This window comes from Hesperophylax consimilis, chromosome 27, assembly GCF_061612785.1.
Source record: "Hesperophylax consimilis isolate HC1 chromosome 27, BYU_Hcon_1.0, whole genome shotgun sequence".
Lineage (NCBI taxonomy): Eukaryota > Metazoa > Arthropoda > Insecta > Trichoptera > Limnephilidae > Hesperophylax > Hesperophylax consimilis.
This window is the reverse complement of record NC_142862.1, coordinates 20,445,230-20,465,582: the sequence shown is the minus strand read 5'-3', so window position 1 is coordinate 20,465,582 and position 20,353 is coordinate 20,445,230. Positions and strand designations below refer to the sequence as shown.

Below are 20,353 nucleotides of genomic sequence, written 5' to 3'. Positions count from 1 at the left end.
CATCGCAAATAAATAATTTTAAAATTTTAGAAATCAGAAAACATGTCAATATAAAATCAGATATAATTAATAAACAAAAAAATATAAATAATAATGAAAAATGCCATTACAAAGTGATAAGCTTCCAGAAGAAATCTTCTTATTGAACGTTTGTTAATCGTAAGTAGTCAAATATTGTGAGCTGCATATTTAAACATTCGCGCCATTCATTTGGTTCGTTTTTAGACCGCCAGAGGTGCGCTCTGTCGGCCATCTAATCTATAGCCGTGCGTATCGGCCATTGAAGGAACGCGTGATTTTTTTATAAACGTCAAATATAATCACGTAACTGTGGATAATTTTCACTGTAATGTAATTAATCCAATGGATTATGAACTTTCTAAAACATATTTTCTTTGATATTATCCAAAAATTATATGAACAGAAACGATGCTTTTGAAGAAATCTCGTATTATTATGAGGCGATCCTATTTAAGTATGAAATCGTGTCTTAATTTTCAAGTTAGCGGAATTTAACCGAAACAAACAATTTAAATTTGACCAATCACAGGGCCTACATCGTCCAGACGCAAGCGTATTAATACTATCAGATAATTTGAGGTTTTACTCAATAAGATATTCAAAAAAATAATACATATTCATCCTAGACTTGTAGAAAAGTCAATAGATGTCGCACATAAAAATAAAAATAGAAAAAATATATTCCAAGACACTATCTAGATGGCATTTAGTTCGAGTTGAATCTTGCGATCATGCATAAAGATAGCAGCCAAGAAAAATATGCGGTGAGATTTTTTTTTAAATTGTATACTACTTATTATCTTAAACTCTATTATTAAACTCCTTACTTTCTTTTAAATTATTCAGCTGCGCAAGCTTGGTGGTATTAACACACCCAATAATTATAATAACAAAAAAACACTGAATAAAGAAAAAATTAAAAAAAAAAAAAAATGTTTTAAAACTTTTATGTGAATCCGCACAAGAGTCCCAACTGCTCCCAACCGTTTGGAGCCAGTGAGACTATGGAATCCCCGATTGGGGTATATGTGAGGCTGAACGTAGTAGGGAGGGGAAGAGATGGGGATAAGAAAGTTAGATGAGGAAAAGTCATAATACTTGGCTAATTTATATAGCGCCGTTACTATTGACCTATATCTAGTCACAAAACGCGGCTAAAGTCATTTCAAGCAATGTTTCAATTCTGAATGGTGGTCTTACACCAAGGCGATATTGAGAGTATCTTCCACTCTGGAAAGTGCCGCAAGCATACTACATTATTTTAAATCAATAAATTGTGAAATAACACAAATGAATCAAATAAAATTTACTTGCGCACGCCGCAATTCGAACCCGCGACGAGAGCCTTACCCCTCAACCACGGAAGCCATCACAAATTTATTCAATAACCTTCGTAATGCTGAAAAGAAGACTTTTGTATTTTATTTATTTTTTGTCACCCTGTATAGTATTTTAACATTACACCCACCTTTTATCAATAATCCTAATTACTGCGAAAATAAGACGCTATAAAACAAAATCTTGGTAATTAAAACGGAATTGTTAATTTGAATCATCCCCCTTTTGGTATTGATCCATTTTTTTATACGAGACAAAAGAAAACCAATCTTATGTTCTAAAGATAGAATTTTTTAAATTCACCCATAGCGGCGTCGCAGGTTCAATTAACTGCTAATTAAGTCCCCCATCATTGCATAAGGAACATTTTATCACCAAAATCGGATGAATTAATAGCACATACTGTTGAAAAAGGCAGCCACCTCTGATCTGGAGCCCCGAGATACTTGAAGAAAACCCTTGAATCTGTGCAGAAACTTGATTTGACAAATTTCATAACAAACTATCAGTAACGCGCAAACATTTTATGAGAAAGTCGGAACACGTGTTCTTCAAAATTATATTCATTCGGCCAAGGCCACCTGCATGAACACGTGTTCATGTTTATTCTGAATGACTAATATTTTATAAGGCAATAGTCATGCAGTCTTTGAACGATTGTGTTTCCTCCCTCCTACCCACATACATAGGAATTAATAGACGAGAAGATAAAGGCGAGGGGTAAAATCAACTGTTGAAGAACGAAGGGAGTGAAGATGACTGTGATTCGTCAATAAATCAATCTGACAGTAAATAGGCATCTCGCATTATAATATCACCATTTACTTCTTAAAAGTAAAATCTGCTTTGAATGAATAGACATTTTTACATGGGAGCGCAAATTACTCGCCACGTTATGAACAAATTTGCGAAGTCCAAATTCGGCAAAGTAAGGCAGCTTCTATATTCAGAGTCGTAGTTAGTTTCAGAGTATTTAGTTAAGACACTTTTATAAATGTTCATAATTTACTTCCCAGCAACCAACCAGCTTTGTGTTTCGCGTCCAGACGTTTCTCGATGTGATAGTAACAACTGATTCATATTATACGATGTGAATATGCTTAAAATAAAATAAAATAATGCTTATATATGGAATGTAATACGACAATTGGGTTTATTCTCTTTTTTCGCATCTATTTTTACCAGTTTTCATAGTACAAGTAAACATTTTGCCGTGTTATTTCGTAAAATGAACCGATGATGCCTCGACCATAGTTCGCACAAGAATGATGACGTCACGTTTTCAAATATCACTTGAGGCCGTACGCGAGCCCAGCCGGCTCAATGGAACCGGTATGGGGAGTGGGGATAATACGCTTTTAATCACTTAGGGCAGGTCTACTAATATTCATATGTCTATGCTCCTACCCATGTTTACTTCTTCCTCTCATCAAAAAGACCCTTCACAAAGCACCCCCAAAGATGACACAGGCCCTGAGGGAAAATATTTTCCTCATGGCCTCTTTCTTGGAGTTAATGTGAAAAAAATTGTCTTTCTTTAAAAAATGGTACACAACAAAATATTTGTGATACGTATTTCGCTTTTGTGAATTTGGGTGTACATATATAGTGAAGATGAAGTGATATAATAAAACTGGTAGAATTGTATTGTGGGCGTGTCAGTGTTCCCAAAGTTAAGTCAAATTTGCCTTACTTCTGGTGTAAATGATAAAACATTTTCAATTGTGGAAATTCTTTCACTGTTTCGGACCTAGAAGTCTTTTTCAAATCGGTATCGATCACACTTTTATTATTTTTTTGTTAATAACATTCTGAAATTATTGAAAGCTCTTACACATAAATAATTTTTTAAAACTCGAACCACTCGTCGCGTCGCGTCACCTCGCTTCGATAATCATACCAGCGCTGTTATGCGCGTATGTCATAACAGCGTTGAGATTAAATGTAACTGAGTGTAATTGAAAATTCTAAGAATAAAAAATAATTAAATACATCTCCCACGACACCCTCGAATGCACCTCGTGTCAGTGGCGCAACGATTTACCGAGCAGGCGGGGCAATCGCAACATCGTCATCATCCTAGGTCCAATGTGGTGGTCTGAGAGGGGCGAGTGTATCATTTTCTGATCTCTGTTTCAAACATTCGTTTGACAATCGCTAATATTGACTTCAATGATTAATATTACAATTTGAGGTTTTACACGGTAAGTTATTCCAAAAAATATAATTAAATTACGTTTACACCTACAAAGATATATTTTTTATTTAATATTACTTTTATTTATTATTTATTAATTTTCGGGAAATCGACAGTTTACATTTAATCAGTTTGTACATAAGTATTAAATAGTCAAAATAAAACCAATTATGGATTTCCTACTTGTGACTTTACCTCTACCGAGACAGCATAATATAGAATAAGTAAATTAAATTTGTGAGCAAGGAATATGAATTAAAAAATTTAGACAAAACAAAAGATTATAGAAAAGGAAAAATTTACAAAACAATACATTTATAGCCTTGGAGAGAGGTTGTACATATAAATCAAATCATAATAGAGATATAAACAATAGAGACATAAACATTATTCACAAACCTTCAGAGAAATATTATTTTATGGACCTTTTGTATTTGGTAAGTTCGCAACTGAAAATATCAACCTTGGATAAAACGCTATTGTAATTATTGCATAGTCTGCTCGGGCAAGAATTCTGCTTAGAGTTCGTTTTGCATTGATCCACCCTGACCAGGACACAAGAGCGTGTTGAACGCGCAGGTACATTGAATGGAATCTTAGCAACTCTGGGCATTGAATATTATTGTTAACTACTTTATACAGGCAATAGTGCATCCTTACGATGCCTCCGTACACTCAGTGAATAAATTTTAAAGTATGAAGCTGACTCTGCATAATTATTAAATCTTACAAATGACTTGTAACAAAGATATTTTAGGAATTTGTTTTAAATTATTTCGATTTTGTTTACGTGGATTTTGTAAAATGGAGAATATAGATATAAGTGGGTACAGTGGTGTTATAAATTACATATCGGTACAAAATATATTTATAATCGCAATCTTACCAAAGAAGAAACTGGTCCTTGTGCTTGGTGAGCGAGTTACAATAATTATAAGGAAAATAGAATAACATTATGCAATAGGTATAAATAATAGGAACAATTGAAACTTCTGGATCATCTATATGTGTAGGTTTACATATATATGATTCTGTTACATACTAAATACTGAGCAATTAAGAGAGTAATTAGAAACATCGAAATAAAGAAGAGATGAATATTACAGACTGATAATAAATATAAAGAAAGGGAAATTATTTAGTTAATTATTCCTGGCACGTATAACTTCAGTTTGAGTTTATGTTTGTTGATATCTTTTAATGTTGAAATACTTATTCCTAAATAGATATAATTGTTTTGCATTAGTTTATCAAATGGTTTAAATTTTTAGCGAGTATCGCAACTTATTGCTCTAGAATTTACCTGGCTATTCAGATCTGATCATCAAACACGGCTAAAGCCGTTTCAAGTAAAGTGTCGATTCTGAATGGTGGTTTTTCATCAGAACTTGTATCCACCATTTCAAATATAATAAATTATAAATAATGATCTTCGTCTCCAATTTCCACGTCTCAAAACAAGCCATTTAATTCAGCGTGGTGAAGTTGACACGCTTGCACCTAATGCAGGTGTTAAAGCGTGATAAATTAATAACACCTCCAGTCACAGGTGCCTTAAAACTCGCGCTAATGGACGGCAACCGGAGAGGGTGTTAAATACGATATTATGCATTATTACGGGGATGCAGGGTAGATACGGTTGCAAGGAATAAGGCTGCATACTGTACGCTGTATGCAGGTGGGTGGTAATACGCGGGGTGATGACGCGGGAAACCTGACTACCGTTATTTTGCGTTTCATTTTATTTTATTGTGGGAATTTGTATCAAGTAAGCCAGTTAAGGTAACCGTTGTGAATAATTATGATCTGATATTATTCAATATTTCTATTTATTAATGCTTTATTTATGGGGTTAAGCCATTATCAATGGATATTGTTGCATCCGAAACTGCTTACGAAGTACAGCATAAGATGAACATGAAAGTGGACTGTAAATAATTCAAACGAAACCAAATGAAATGGTGTTTGCTAGAATTGGGTGATAGTATGTGGAGGAATTAACAATGTGTGGAAGGAGGGAAAACAGGATGACTAATCACTTACCACTTTATCTCTGCAAAGAGGCGCACAACACAATCACAATATAGTGAGTTCCACCGCTATACCTCGAGGTAATTATCGCCACAACAAAACGAATAAGTACTCAAAACAATACTCTTTCAAGATAGTCAACTTCCCTATTTTCAATGATATGTACACAGAAAACACCAATAACTTGCTTTCAAGCTAGTCCCAATCTTTCTTCTCATAGATATACCACTCACTAGATTGACATCTTCGGGCACTTTGAATGAGAAAAGTTTGTCCTCAACTAAACCACAGATGACCACAGATAAAACGGTCCTACAGGTTGACCATAAACGAGGATAGAGAAAACTCAAGGCCATTTAAAAAAGGTGCGACCATGGACAATATAATTACACTCGGCCAACACCGTTCATTCAGTAGCCCAAATAAATTGTGTTTTAAGAATAAAAATGTTGGAATTGAAGTATCTAAGAAAGTATCTTTCTATCTGGCAAAGCGCTGTCCCGAGAAGATGAGCTCTGAAGTATCGTTCTTTAAGGCTCATTTTCTCAGGTTGAAAAAATCTACAAAGGCTTGAAATTTTAATTTATTTATAAAAGGAACAAGCATTTTTAATTAATGAAACAAAAAGGACACTGAAGAAAATTTTGAAAAATGTTTGTGCTTTTCTATGGAAGTCTAATTTTGACATTTTTTGCAATAACTTGAATAGAAAAAGGGAAAAAAAAACTAATTTAATTTCACCAAACAATAAGATAATAAAGGATTATCATTAATTAATAAAATAAATAAGGTACCCAGAGTTCGATGTAATGGAGAACATTATTTATGCATGGTGGAGCGTATGCGAATATTTTCGGATGCCAGGAAAGCATCAGCCAGGTGCCTTTTTAACAAGCCATTTAATGTATTTTTTTAATTATTGCGAAATAACGCACAACAGTCACAAACTGACTTATTGCTGGTAGTTATCAAATTTAATAAGAATATAGTTAAATTTTCCAATTCACTTCAGATTTTAAGCGCCATTGAAGAATGCGGGATAGCGAACGTTGCTACATATTAAGAGTATAAGAGCAACCAACTGGCAGTATTGTCGTCTCATACAGTATTCAGCGAATAAGCTTATCTTCTTTCTCAATCACACCTGTGATGTAGAATGTAGTATTCGGCGCAACTTTTAAATACAAAAATGTACGTCTTTATCTAATTGCGTTCATGCACACATATTTATTGACAATCTATGTTTGTCATACTTGAACAACAGTTAAATTAAAAATTTACTGGAAACGAAAATATTGTCAGTTACTTAACACTTTTTTTTAATTTTGGGAAGTAACAACTGGTCCAGATATATTGTTAATATTACCTTGAACACTTGCAAATTTTACGTTCTCAAAAATATATACGTAATCCTATACAATAATCTTCACATTGGTTCAGTCAAAAAAGTAATTACATGTAATTCCATCAAAAGAAAAAAAATGGCAAAGTTTTCTGCGAAAATTATGAAAAACGCATCTTGTTCTATTATTTAACATTTTAAAGGTAGCAAAATACAATGTGTTTCTTTAAATGCGAAAACATTTTGCTGTAATAAAAAAAGTCATTCTATCACTTACTTCTACTTAATGTATTTTTTTATTAATATTGGCGAGCTCTCTCTAACATTCGCATTTAAATATCTCAATTTCAAAGCATCTTCTTCTTCTATTTGAACGCTTACTATGAAGTCTTAAGTACAAAACTGTCTCAATGTTCATCACGTTTAACCATCAATCCAAAGTCAACACTTCGCTAACTAAGCAATATTTTCCTTTTTATAATAGTGGTAGTAGATAGAACAAATCAAGTAACGTTAAATTGATATATCAAAACGTTAATTTATTCGTAACCCGGAATGTTCGTCTTTGTCAAACATGGAGGGTTTATGTTATAAACGGGGAAAAATTTTAAGAGTTACTTTTAAAATTTTTGCTGCGACATGATATGTTTAATGTTAACAGGAAGAGATCCTTCATAATTAGTTCTCACCTTTAAAAAACATAAAGTTTTAACATATTACAATAAATTACGCTTAACTTTACCGGCAGAAGTTAAATTTGACTAATACAGTGGCAATGGAACTCAAGTGAAAAATATTATAACACAGTTTTAGGTAATTCAGATAGAAAAAAACATCGATTCTGAATACACATGTTTTGCTGTAAAAATAATTATTTAAAAAACCACGAAATTTAAAAGTCTCTGACGTCACTCGATCTCTGTCGTAGCGCAATTGCGTAGCAGAGAGAATTTGGCAACTATTGTGACATCATCTCTTCTCTTTTCTATCTCTTCTTCTCGATCATACTAAAAATAGTAACAAACAAATTCACTATCCGCATCTGTCTGTTTGTGCGCTTAGTTCTTCTAAACTATGAAACGGAGTTTGCTAGAATTTTCAGTATCATTTAGAGAATTTCTTCCGGAAGGTTTATATTTAAAATACATGGATATTATATTTATTGAAAGTAGAGAATAGTCGATATTGTAATCAAGTCGTGAAAATATATTTTCAGGCGCTTACATTACTAACGCTGGCTAAACCTTATAAGATACATCAAAATAATGTTCTACGGAATTGTATATCTTAAAAAGGCCTACAGATAAGCATGTCATTGTGTATGTCTACCTTCTAAGGATAACACCCAGGAACGCCGGGTACACACCAGCTAGTTTATAAATAAGAACATGTACAATTTTAGTGCATAAAGACAGGATGGTTTCTTGTAGTTTAAGCCGCGCTAACAGGTAAGCTAAACATCATCACAATGCCTTAGGACAGCGATTCCCAAAGTGGTCTATATCGACCCCCAGGGGTCTATGACAACCTGCAAGGGGTCTACGTCAGCGAAAAAAAAAAATGGGGGTCCATGAAATGAAAATGGGGGTCCACGATAGTGGATATCAACGTACACTGATAGTACCTATTTACTTACACTTAACCGACACTAAAGGTGAATCAATATTTCATGTTTTGAAGGATTACTTCATTGAAAAAGCAATCCCTTTATCAAATATAATGTCAGTAGCTATAGATGGAGCACCTGCCATGGTTGGACGTTATCGTGGATTTATAAGCTATTTAAAACAAAATGTGCCAGGGGTGTTAGCAATACATTGTGTCATCCATCGACAACATTTAGTTGCTAAAAATTTGAGTGTTAGATTACATGAATCTCTTCAATTAGTCATTGATGCAGTAAACCGAATCCGAAGCAACGCGTTGAATACGCGGTTATTTGCGCAGTTGTTTGAAGAAAATGACGAACACTTTTATCAATTACTCCTTCACACTGAAGTACGCTGGCTGTCGAAAGGCTTATGTTTGACAAGATTTTTTGCACTTTTCGAGACTATTTTAGAATTTCTGGATACTAAAGATAAAATTTTAAAAGACAATTTAATGGAGTGGAAAACAGACATCGCCTATTTAACAGATTTGTTTACAAAATTTAATATGGTTAATTTGCAGTTACAAAGCGACAGTCTAAATTTGATTAAAAAAAAGTCCATCTTATCAGCGTTTCTTGCCAGAGTTAAACTAATGAAGCAAAATATTGGACGGGGCGAATTTTCCCAGTTCCCCAATTTGTCACAGACAAACTGCCAGGAAGACGACGTTTCAACCTACGTTCAACATTTAAATGCCCTCTATTCAGATTTTGAAACTAGGTTTGAGGATGTTATGACTATGGTAATACCACCGTGGATAATTAACCCATATGGTGACATAGAAGAAACGAATGTCATAAAACAAGAGGAACTGACTGAAATAAGTACAAAAGAAGAACTTAAGGTTCAGTTTAAGCACGGATATCAGCACTTCTGGCTGCAAAAAAACATACCCGTTACTTATCCCGTATTATGGAATATAGCGAGGAAATTTTTAATTTCCTTTCCATCGTCATACCTAGTGGAAAGGGGGTTCAGCGCTGTTACCAATCTCCTAACGAAAAAAAGAAACTGACTGGACATCATTAGCCGAGGAGACTTAATATTAAACCTTACAAAATTGACGCCAAATGTTGATAATTTATTATTAAAGCATCAGGTTCATCCTGGCTTCAATATGTTCAATATGGCTTTCGGAAAAATTCTAGTACTCAATGTGCCGCCTTTGATTTTATCTCCAACCTTCAACAGTATATAGACCAGGGTGAATATGTGGCAGCCATATTTATAGATCTCAAAAAAGCCTTTGATACGGTCGATCATGAAATACTCTTAAAGAAATTGGAATATTTGGGAATTGTTGGGAAGCCCCTAAATCTCCTCCGAAGCTACTTAGATGATAGATTTTGTCTTGTTGAAGTCAAAGGTGTCTCGAGTGGCTTAGGTAAAATCACATGTGGAGTGCCACAGGGATCAATTCTTGGGCCTCTGCTTTTCTTGCTATATGTCAATGACATAACTAAATGTGGTATCTCTGGAAACCTCCAACTTTATGCGGATGACACTGTAATCTATTATCACAGTACAAGCCTGAGTGACCTGGAGTCTCAAATGAATGTAGATGTCTCAATTCTAGCTAATTGGCTGCGTATTAATAAATTGAGCCTCAATATAAAAAAAACGCACTACCTAACTTTCGGTAATAAGGATTATGTGCCAATGAATATCACACTTGGAACTGAGAAGCTCCAAAATATAGAAGTCACGAAATATTTAGGGCTATTAATAGACTCTAAACTTTCGTGGAATTCCCATGTTGAGCATGTGAAATCTAAAATATCCCCAATAACCGGCGTACTGTACCGACTCCAAGGTCTTCTCTCTACATCTCTACTAAGGGCCACATACTATGCGATGATTCACTCCCATCTGAGTTATTTAGTTAGTATCTGGGGCACTATTACTAAAAAACAAATATCAGAAATACAAGTGATTCAAAATCGAGCAATAAGGAATATCTACCGTCTACCGTGGGATATACATATCAAAGATATATATTTAAAGACAAACATACTTCCTTTTACGGTTCTACCTAAATACAATATCACTTGTACAATATTACAAATCATACATAGATCCTCACACACTAACATCAAACCAGCATTTAATTCAGACATACACCAGCACAAAACACGGTCCCAAAATCTAATACACCTAGCATCGTCTACCCACACAACAAAATTTGGTATTAACTCATTACAATATATTGCATATAGACAATACAATGCATTACCTAATGAAATAAAGCAATCAGTAACTAACAAAAAAATATTAGTTAAAACGCTTAAAGATTATTTCCTGAAAATGTTTTTAAACCAGTGAATTTTCGCTCGCTTTCATATGTTGGTTTACTATGTTTCATGTGTATAGATGTCTCTCAGTATTTCTAAAATCTCTATTCTTAACAATGTATTTTTCCTTTTTTATTTATTTTTCTTTTCCTTTTCAATATGTTGTATTTTTTTAAAAGTGTAATATCCTTGTAAAATGTATTTTATGTGTCTGTACTTCCCGTAATGAGTTTTATCTCAACTCATTGGGAATAATGTGTTACTTACCATGTTTTTTGTAATACATTATAAATAAATAAATAAAAATAAAATCCTTCCCACTAAAAACATTTACTTATTGCTTAGTTTATTTTATGTTACGTTTATTTTATATAACAGATACAAAATTTATTTTGAGTAGTTTTAATTTAAATTCAATTAATAAATGTATAAAACTGAACAGTTTTTCTTCTTCTTCGATGGCGCTACAGCCTATATCGAGCTTTGGCCTCCTGCAACAGTCGCCTCCAACTCCTCCTGTCCTCAGCGGCTGACTTCCAGTTTGTCACCTGGAGAAGCTGTGCTGCATCCCCTCTTACCTCATCTTCCCACCTCAGTCTGGGTCTTCCCACTTTTCTCTTTTCACCTGGGTGACCAGTCAGAATTCTTTTTGGGACGCTTGTATCCGGCATTCTCTGTACATGCCCAGCCCATCTCAGCCTGAGGAGTCTCATGTGTGCAGAGATGCTAGGGGCCTTATATATATCGTACAATTCTATATTGTGCCGGATACGCCACTGTTTGCCCTCTTTCACGGGTCCACATATTCTTCTCAGCACCTTTCTTTCAAAAGTATCCAGCATTTCAGCCATCTTTACCGTCAGTGTCAGCGCCTCACATCCATATGCCAATACAGTTCTTACAATGGTCTTATATATGGTTATTTTGGTTTTTCTGTGGACACTACGTGACTTAAACATTGTTTTTACTTTAAGTTTTTAACACTAAACTTCACTACAGTTAGAAATTTACAAAAAATCAATATCAGGTAAGTAGGGGGTCTACCAAAAACAGAAAAACATGACAAAGGGTCTACGACACAAAAAAGTTTTGGAACCTCTGCCTTAGGAGATGTAGACATTTTCAATTGTAACTTGAAAACATTTAAAATGCAACTTACTAAACTGATAACTTAATTTTTTATTTTGTGAAATAATCCTATCGTCTTAGTTTATTTTATTGTTTTTATTATAATCATGCGAAAACTGTATTACTACTAATTGTCTTTAATTGTTTTAATAATATTTTGTAATTCCTTATAATGTTTATTCTTTATATTTCTTTGTCATTTATAAATATATTATATAGATTCAAATATTGAATCAACGACTAGAATTAATGGAACATTATTGGTCTAATATTGTTAATAATTGCTGTTTATGCTAAATATATAAATGACTGTTTGTTTCCTAAATAAATAAAAAAATAAAATAAAAAATCAACTTGCAATTGCGCGGTGCACGTAGCGATAAAACTTGCGAGTGCCTAAATTATATCAAATTGTACGCAAATTATTTTAACACTGAATACATTTTTTACGAAGTTGATAGTTTTTGAGTTATAATTAATCTAAATGTTTATTCTTATTTTTTCTAATCTCAAATTTTAACCAAGTTTTTGTTGACATATTCCATGTATTTGTTGATTCGTAATCATCACCCAAACCACGTAAATGACCAACACCAGAATTTGTTTTAAAACATCCCTAATCATCGCTTGACTGGACTCTTTATTTGAAAAGTATAATATTTTTTGATTATTTAAAATCAGAAACAATATTTTTCAGTTTTCATCTTGTCGTGTTAAGTTACATCTGGTGATAATTCGCGGGTAACGACTAGTATTAAAATGTACAATTTTTATATTGATTGAAGCTTAATTTAAAAACGTGTATTATTGGGTAGATACCTACTTCAACTAGCTTCGTTATTATTTGCGGTACTTAATTAGCGTTGAATATTATTTGTCTTCGGCCAACATTTATCTTTAGTTAGGGCGAAAGGTTAGCCAAATAAAACCAAAGGTTAATTATTAAATTCCTTCGTTTATCTGTGCTTCATGATTTTTATCCGAAAATCACAGGTAATTAAAAATATTACTTTAAAAGAATCTCCTTCTTTGATCGTACATAAAAGGTGGTAAAAAATTACGTATTATCGATGATAACTACCCTCTTCCAATCACTGAAGACATAAACCAACAGAAGCGTACCATGTGCCCGAAGTAAAGACAATTTTATGTGAATACCGCACCAAGAGTCCCTACTGCTCCCAACCGTTTGGAGCCAGTGAGACTATGACATCCCAAATCGGAGTATATTGTGAGGCTGAAAGGTACTGGGGAGGGGTAGGAGATGGGAATAGGAAAGTGGGGGAATACCTGGCTATTCAGATCTGGTCACCAAACACGGCTAAAACCATTTCAAGCAAAGTTTCAATTCTTACACCAGGGCGATACTGAGAGTATCTTCCACTCCGTACGTACTTCTATATATTATGATAAATGCATAAATTTAGAAATAACACAAATTAATCAGATAAAATTTACTTGGGTACGCCGAGATTTGAACCTGCGACCTTCGGCTCGCTAGACGAGAGCCTTTACCACGGAGGCTGTAAATATATTTCTTGTACACAAATAATCGATTACATTGGCCATTGGTCTAGGAATCAAAATGTCTTATTTAATTGTTCGCCATCATTATTATTTATTTTTTTTCGGTTAAAACACATTTCTAGTGATTTTTCTGTTCAGTGTTTCCGATACTTTGATAATAAATATGCTTTTCTTAATTTATTTTTCCCGGACAATACAAATACATTTTTGATGATCAGTCATCAAAGAAAATATGTTTTTCTCTTTTTTTAAAATTTTGTTGATGTGATTATCTACCGCACAAGATTCCCAATTGCCCTCGACCAGTGCGGCGATGAAATTTCTAATAGGATATGTTGTGAAGTTGGAAAGAGTGGTGAGGATAAGGAGTTGGGGAAGACAATGGTTAAGAAGTAACTACCTGGCTTTTCCGATCTGGTCATTAATTAGCAAAGTTTCGCTAAGCTATTGTTTTATGTAAAAACCGGACAAGAGTCCCAACCTCTCGCAACAGTCTGAAGCTAATGGGACTATGGAATCCCTAATTATTAGGGTAGTTGTGAGACTGAAGAGGTGAAAGACATAGGAAAGGGGAAGGTTGGTATCACCTGACCATTCAGGTTTGGTCAATAAACGCGGCTGGAGCCATTTCAAGCAGCGATACTGAGAGTATAACATCTGAGAGTACAATATATAGGATATTATATTTCAAAAAATTCGTTCATAAACTCTCATAAATCGCGAAAACACAACCTAGGTTCTTATGTAACCAATATGCAGAACTATCAACCGCTCTTAAATAGCTTACAAAAGAATAAAAGGATATTAAGTATACCTTTTTTAAACTGCTACTAATAAACAATTAAAAATAATTAATTAATCATATTAAAACATGAATGTTCAAACTCTAAGCAAAATGACTATTGCTATTTTATTAACAGTATCTTCAAAGTATTGGTAATTCCGGTTAAAAACGGGATAGCAATAAAGAATGAATTAACAGGTTTTCTGATAAACTTTTAGTAAATTACGAATATATTCTCATGTTTTTCAGAACTAATTTTATACTTTCTGTCGTCATTTTATGATCAAATACCACATTTAATTGTTATTTTTGTTTAAATTATTACATGTGTTTGATTATGCTTGTATTTTGTGACATGTAATTATCGTGTATGGTATATTTATAACATTAAATAAATAAACATTTGTTCATGAAAACCCCAATATTTTTGTTTTACAACGAAAATTCTTTGTATCGTCATTATATAATATTATATCGTCGTTATTTTATATCGTCATTATATTATATCGTCATTGTGTTATATCGTCATTATATTATATTGTCATTATATTATATCGTCATTATATCGTATCATCATTTTATTATATCGTCATTATATTATATCATCATTGTATTATATCGTCATTATATTATATCGTCATTATATCATATCGTCATTTTATTATATCGTCATTATATTATATCGTCATTATATTATATCGTCACTATATTATATCGTCACTATATTATATCGTCATTATAACTGCAACACACATAAGCGCAATTACATTGCGAACTCCCCAATACAACGGTTTCACACTATGGGACACCAATACTTAGGTGATGTCGATATATTTAATATTAATTTTGTGGATCAAGTAAAATACTTATTTTGAACACTAGTCCTAAATAGAAGTTGTATTTTTGTAAACCAGTCAAATCGCCGTATTTTTAAATTTATGTTCTTGTTCTTTTTAATTTTGTTTCTTGAATATATTGTTTTTTATGTAAATTTATTTTTATGTTTCAAAATTGTCTATCATCAAAATTGTACCACCTACATGTAAAAGCCCTCTGGGCGTTAAATAAATAAATATCGTTATTATATTATATCGTCATTATTTTATATCGTCATTATTTAATCGATAAACGTTCATATTTTTTTTTGCATTTAAAAGTCCTGTTAATCTCGTAAAAATCGATTTATCTCCGTGCATTGTCTATGAATTCTAATACAATATTGTTTCTTTTAAGAATTCAAACTTTTACACCGTGTAAATGGCGTGAATCAATAAAAATTGTTTGATCGTATTACACGAAATAATGTTAAAAATATAATAGGATATTGCGTTATAGTCTTAATCTTTTACTTTAGTAGATTTCACAATGAAATGATGCAGGGGAAGTTAAAATAAAAGAGACATGAATGAACGGTTTTCGAAAACTTTCAGTGCTTGTATGTTTGAAAAACAATTAAAAAAATAATTAAAAAATAACGAAAAAAACGATAAAACAATACATATTATTGCAACAAGTTCACAAACTACAATAACCTAGATTTAAAAAAATCAAGGAAGCATTAGTTTTTAAAAACATTTGTGTTAGAAATAAACATGTAAGTATTATTTTTTCAAATATTTCTGGCTTTTACCCATCAAGGGTGTTCTTGGCCATCATTTCAAATTATGGAGAGAGGGAAGGTGAATTTATACATTATTTTTGTTTGAATTGGCAAATTTGAAAATTATATGGAAGATTGGAGTCAAATTCAGGCTTAGAAGAGATGAGATGTTGAATGAGGAGAGGCAATTTTAGATAAGGATTGATAAAAGAGAGGATATTTGTTTAGAGAGGGACAACGAAAAAACATGTGATCTAAAGTTCTCACTTCTAGACCACAGAATGTACAATCTGAGGAGTCAAGCAAGTGAATTTTAAAAATGTGAGAAGGAACAAAACAATGTCCAAACCTCATTCGAATAAGTGAAGAAATTATTTTTTTGGAAAATGGGGAAATTATTGATTTGTAATAGGATAGTCCTTCCCTGAAGCTTATGTGTGGTAAAACCATGTATGAACGTGTGAGAAATGTGGAGATCCGCAAAGAGTGTAAGGCTGACGTAAGAGTAGTGAGTAAGATTCAGAAAGGACGCTTAGATGGTTTGGGCATGCAGAGCGAATGAGCGAAGAAAGGAGTGTAAGGAGAATAAATGATGCACATGTGAATGGTATCAGAAGTAGGGGACGCCCCAAGAAGACATGGTAGGACCAAGTGAATCAGATACTTGAGTCGGGACATGTCAAGAGTCAGAATAATAGAAGAGTACGTGTGAGACGATGTATGAATATGAATGAGGCAAGAAGTGTGTGCCAAGACCGAGTTCTTTGGCGGTCCGTCCTCTCTGTCTACTCCTGCGGGGAAACGGCGTGATGGTTATTTAGTTAGTTAGTCAATGTGCCAATACTCTTTCCAAACATTGCGGGATCTGTCTTTGAGGATGGAAAAAATGTCAGAAAGGAGAATATGGTTTACGAGGGAAACAATAGGGTTAGATGCTCCTTGTTTTGTCAAGAAATCCGCAATATCGATCGTTACCCACGATGCCAACGTGTCCAAGAATCTAAATCAGAGTTACGGTTTTTCAAGATCTTTGAATGGAGGCTATCAGCACCCGAATAAGACACACGAAGTGATCATCAGAATGGAGAATAGAGCTAGATTTAAGTTTTTTGAGGGAACTGAGAGAATTAAAGAGAACAAGGAAACGTTCAAAATTATTTTTGAACTAATTTATAGAAAAGATAACAATAAGAGAAAAATGAAGCTAGAATTTTTACCCTTGGCTTATATTTTATACTTATTGACTTCACACGAGTTTTAACTTGTTTTAACTCATTGAAAAGATTTTTTTTTATAACTGATTGTACCATTTTTAAAAGCTTTATTTTGTTAGCTGGAAATATTTGCATTAACATAGAAATTTCAGTGAGAAAATGCGAATACCACATAAGAATCTAACCAGAAACCAATGCAATGGGACTAAGGCATCCATTATTTGTGGTTCTGTATTAAGAATTGAGAAAATTGGGAGGCCACTAGTAAGTAACTAGCTATGAAACTTAGTTATAAGCCACAAGTAATAAGTTATAAGGATAAGTGATAGGAATAGATTAAATGCATAAATTAAGTTGTTAAGCGCCTTTGAGGTGATTTTCTCACGAAAACGGCGCTATACAAATAATCCAATCATGATTATTATTAAGAAGATGAGAAAGATGAAATTCGCAAACTTTATGTCACCAAGGCTTCGAGAAAAGCAAATAGTTTGAGTGAGACCATTAATTTAAATTTAGAAAGTACATTATATTCATAGATTTCTTTTTCAAAATTTATTTTAATTTTTTTTTTTTTTTTTAAAGAAAGACAAAAATTCCCAGGTTACGAATAACCCAACAATGTTTGAAAATCTCCTACTACCACCACAGAAAGCCGAAAATGTTGCTTGTGTTGTGATGGAGGACTTAGCCAGCCGAGGAATCGAACACGCGACTTACAATAACATAATAAACATGATAACATTTCGTAAGAAGAGTTAAGTTATGTATATATCTATTAAGTATTTTGGAAACCTATCTCGTCAAAGAATCATTCAATTATCTGCCACGAGGTTCCTAAACTTATGTTCAAAGGAATCGTTCAATAATCATATTACGAACTGCGCAATAAAGATTAAGTTTTCTCTACTAGACACATCATTGTATCGAACTCAATTAAAACTACATGTTATCAATTTTATATGTCTAATATAGAATTCGAATGAAATTCAAATGGTTAATGTGAACTTTATAATTTTTTTGTTGAAATAATAATGGATTTATTCAATTTTGAAATGGTGGTCTCTCTACACCTCTACAGTACCTACCCGAAAATTATAAAAGTTTTTTTGTTGTCTTTGAAAATAATTTACAAAAGACATTATTTAAATCTATTTCGTGTTACTAAAATGACCCCAAAGCAAGCTTTTCTCTTTTTAAGAAGAAAATATCAGATTTTTTAAACAAAAAACGGAGTAGGTAATATTTTCTCAATATTTTTCACAGTTGAAATAAGATTAATAAATAAACGGTTTATACTTATTATAATATTTAATTGACAATAATTTCACGCAGAAGTAAATTTAGATAAAGTTAGTTTAAAAAAAAATTATGAAATAATTTTAAATATTAATTATCTTTAATTTTATAGTATGAAAATAAATAATTAGCCACTATTTCAAAACAGCATTTTTAAAATGTTTTTATTTTATTACTTGTGAAGTATTTATCTATTTCATACCTTATTATCATTATTTATTTAATACCTATAAAATCTATTTCATAACATATTATCATAATTTATTTCAAACCTATAAAATCTATTTCATAACTTACTATCATAATTTATTTCAAACCTATAAAATCTATTTCATAACTTACTATCATAATTTATTTCAAACCTATAAAATCTATTTCATAACTTATTATCATAATTTATTTCAAACCTATAAAATCTATTCCATAACTTATTATCATAATTTATTTCAAACCTATAAAATCTATTCCATAACTTATTATCATAATTTATTTCAAACCTATAAAATCTATTTCATAACTTATTATCATAATTTATTTCATTCCTATACAATCCATTTCATACCTTATTATCATAATTTATTTCATACCTATACAATTCATTTCATACCTTACTATCGTAATTTATTTCATACCTATACAATCTATTTCATACCTTATTATCATAATTTATTTCATACCTACACAATCCATTTCATACTTTATTATCATAATTTATTTCATACCTACACAATCCATTTTATATCTTATTATTATAATTTATTTCATACCTATACAAAATATATTTCATACCTTATTATCATAATTTCGTAAAACTATTATGGTTATTAAACACGGAGCAACTATTTAAATAAAATGAAAACAAATGTTTTAAATATATCATTTCTAATGATATATTTAAAACTTTGTAACAACGTCATTCATATTCACGAAATTGCGATGTAAACTCCAATAAAATTTGTATGCATAAGAATCGATAAACATTTTTTTGTATAAGTTAAAAGGTTTTTGAAAGCTTATAAAATAGCAACAATACGTACATATACCATCGTTTCTCAAGACCAAATCTGATATTTATTTAAAAAAATGAATAGTGTGTCTATTTTTCTACTAACTTAAATAATGATAATCTGCTAGTAATACAGACAATTTTCGAAAGAATTCAAAATTTTTGTAGAGAAATAAATAAAATAAGTAAAAATCACTCACCTGTAAAAAATCTTCTCTTGAAAAACTGTGAAACTTCCAATAATAAATCGCTCAAAAAAAATTCAAATAAATTCACAAAAATATAATAAAAAAAACCTGAAATGAATTGAATGTTTTTGTAATAATTGATAGTAAATATATACGTTATTTACGAGTTGTTGTCTATCGCGCCGTTAGGTTAAGAATGGCTGTCGGGTTGTGTTGGGGACGCTTATAAGCGCTGATTTTCACCTGGGCGTTGGGCGCATATCAGGGGGGGTTTGTCCTCCCACGATGCAAGAGCTAGAGGACGTGTTGTGTTTTGACCGGTTGCCAATATATTTTTAAGTTGAAAATGTCCACTTTTTAATATGTCTACTCATGTTTCAGAGGCACAGGGCACATGTAATCGGTTTATATTTATATTTTACATTTATTTTCCAAAGTAACGAAAAAAATCTATATATTAATAAATTACATTGTTTTAGATATGTTTTGACTACTAGAAGTATTATACGTACACTTATAAGACATTTACCATGCAAATAATTTCTCGTTTTACTTTGTCACTGTAATGTGCCTATTAGAGCACATAATACACGTAATAATGTACTGTATGCTTTCATGGAAGAATAGTATTTAAATCTCGTAAGTAAAAACCTAATTTCAATTTTTTTCAATTCAGTGCCGGCAACCCGGGCGTTTATTTATTATTAGTTATGTACATACATGATTTTTCTCCTT

The 20,353-nt window shown here is 32.1% G+C and overlaps 1 protein-coding gene across 1 annotated transcript in view; it reads right to left on the bottom strand.

Moving 5' to 3' along the window:
* The window catches only part of LOC149410729 (pro-neuropeptide Y-like), a 45,715-nt gene extending 25,918 nt beyond the window's left edge, over positions 1 to 19,797 (bottom strand). Inside the window, exon 1 of the mRNA XM_089647954.1 lies at positions 19,631 to 19,797. The gene's annotated coding sequence lies outside the window, so the exon portion shown is untranslated. The remainder of the gene's footprint in view (positions 1 to 19,630) is intronic.
* Positions 19,798 to 20,353: the final 556 nt, after the last annotated feature.